Below are 2,616 nucleotides of genomic sequence, written 5' to 3'. Positions count from 1 at the left end.
AAAAAAAACATTAGAACTGCCAGATGACACACGCACACCCGCTGCCAAAACAGCAGGAGCTGCAGGTGAATATCCTTACCTTCTTCATTGAATTAAAGCACTGATTTTGCCATTAAATCTAGCAAAAGGCTCTAAGATCAAAGATCTTCATGAATCTAAAGAATTTTAAGAGCAAAATGGCAGCTGGACCAGGGGAAGGTCCTACAGCAGCAGCCTTCCCTCACAGCCTGGCAGGGGACCATGCATCTGCCTGTGTTAATCAACAAAACCAGCTAGCTGATACTCAAAGAAGCCTTTCCTGTAACTACTGGAAGAAGAGGTATGACAGAATTTCCTGTGCGTATTTATGACGAGAAGGTAGTTGGCCTTTTCTGAGAGCTTGCTGGTGCACAAGATGACACCACCAGAAGCGTCACAGCAGCAGGAGAGCGGAGAAAGCCGCAGGCCAGCCACCGCAGCACCGCTCTCGCCTGTCCCGCTCCAGCCGCCTGCTGAAGCACCTGCCTTTGCACCGTTCCTGATCGTACCCGTGCCACACTGCAGAGAGACAGAAATTTTCTCGTGACTTTGAACACTACGCGTAGTGACTGCAGATTTCATACTTGCATTTAGATATTTGCCCATGTAAGATGCAGAGTTTCTTGCAAAGCTGTCCCAAAATATCCAGGCAATGACATGTGACATACAGAACACAATGACGCAATGCAAAGAGCTGACATTGCTCTATACTAAATTCATAGTCAAGCAGCAACACCATTTTAACAATCTAGATAAAGTTCCTCATGCCTAGAGAAGGGAAGAAAGGTTTTACCTCAAATTTGAACCAAAAACCCCAACACCCCATTCCCTGCAGTTCTCAGTCAACTCTGACAAGACTATTTGCAACAGTAGAATAAGATAACTTCTCCCAGCTGGCAATTACTGTAGATGCCAAAGAGCTATCTACGATGCAGACACAGAAGGTAAGGAAGAGGTCTGCAAGGAAATTAAGCACAGCCCACTCTATAAACCACTTGTAAAATCTCTGAATTAAAACATTCCTCATCATTAAAACCCTGCTTGTAACAAGCCAGCTGGCACATGACCAGTAAACGTGTATTTTATCATTTATGTCAAAGCAACATTCATTAGACTCATACCAAGACACAAAAACATAATGAATCCTTTCTAAGCAGACAGAAAGTGCGCAGAAGGATCAAGTGAACAAAGTGAAGTCTGCTCAAATACTAAAAATTTTAGCAGCCTATTAGAGATTGAATTATTACGTTGCCCAAAGTAATAAAGATGAGATAGCATATGCATGAAATGAGCTCTCTTCCATTACCTTCTTACTTTCTAATTAAAATTGCATGAAGGTCAATGGGTGAAAACAAAAAAGGACAAGTCTGAGACAGATGAGGTTGAATATCGTTCAATGGATTTTACAGCAAGTCACTAATCAGTTCTCAAGGTCTGTTGTTTTTTTTTTTTTTTTTCCCCACTCATAAAACTACAGATATAATTATGCCAGTATTAATCCCAGGGTACATACATATCCAGCGCCAAACCAAAGTCAGTCTTGCACTACACCACTTTTTTGGTGAAAATAGTATTTTTATAATAAAAACAAAGTCTACAGTCTTTTGACAGAGTCTTCACTTTTAAGGCATAAAGTCTCATTCAGCTTTAATTTTAATCTTCAAATTGTAATAATCTGGTTCAGTAGCTTATATAACATGTTAGACCTCCTCTGATTTAATACCTTTCTTAGACTGATTCAGAACTGATCTTTGCTGAACACTCAGCATGTCAAGTTTTCTTTTCCTATCTTCCATTATCCTCCTAAATCATTCACCGAGTTTCATATTAAAAAAAAAAAATAATCTCTAACTGTACAATTGGTCCTGTCACTAGATTTAATGCTGAACTTTCTATTTCTTCACATCTCACTTACGGTCATTAAGTCCGACACTAGATGAGTCAGAAGTTCCTCACATATACATGTCTCCTACCAGCAGTTTATTGTCCTCTCATTAGCATTTCAAGGGTTTGGGGGCTGCTTTTTGAGGTTTTTTGTAATACTTTGAATATTTTTCTGCTTCTTTATTCGTCAGCAGGGGGGACTGTAATAAAAGACGACTGCGCTGCTAATGTGATTTTTCTTGTTAAACTCCCAATGCTTTGAAGTAGGAGTACTGAAGTAGGAGTAGCTTCTAATTTATACAAAGTAGTTTGCTGTTACCTCAGGCACGTGGGAGAAGCACACAAAGCGGGTACTTCCCCTGTTAACAGCTGCAAGGTACAAATTCACCAGGCAAGTAGGGACAGATGATGAAGTTAAAGTGAAGGAAGGTTCTGTCTACAGGCAAGATCCTATATGCCACCAAAGTCGACAGGCAATGGTGCTGAGGTCCCGAGTAAATGTGACATTAGCATGATAGAGTCTGGTAAACACGAAGGTTTTATATTTTCCTGTACGCTCTCTCTCTTAGCGCCTAGAAAAGAAGTTTCTCCCCCTGAAGTTCCTGCTTGCTAGCACTGCTTTCTTCACCTAACCTCCTTCCTGGAGTTTCCAGTCCAACAGCTAGTATCTGAATTACCGAAATACCCTGCCCTGGACCACACAAGGTGCTGCCG

The 2,616-nt window shown here is 41.0% G+C and overlaps 1 protein-coding gene across 3 annotated transcripts in view; it reads right to left on the bottom strand.

Moving 5' to 3' along the window:
- TBK1 (TANK binding kinase 1) overlaps positions 1-2,408 on the bottom strand; it is a 32,919-nt gene extending 30,511 nt beyond the window's left edge. For all 3 annotated transcript variants that reach the window (XR_004841380.1, XM_009634300.2, XM_035889929.1), the window contains exon 1: positions 2,222-2,408. The gene's annotated coding sequence lies outside the window, so the exon portion shown is untranslated. The remainder of the gene's footprint in view (positions 1-2,221) is intronic.
- Between the last annotated feature and the right edge of the window lie 208 nt (positions 2,409-2,616).

Source organism: Egretta garzetta, unplaced genomic scaffold (genome assembly GCF_000687185.1).
Source record: "Egretta garzetta isolate BGI_Z169 unplaced genomic scaffold, ASM68718v1 scaffold792, whole genome shotgun sequence".
Lineage (NCBI taxonomy): Eukaryota > Metazoa > Chordata > Aves > Pelecaniformes > Ardeidae > Egretta > Egretta garzetta.
Note: the sequence above shows the minus strand (reverse complement) of the source record. Positions and strands in the feature narration are given on the sequence as shown.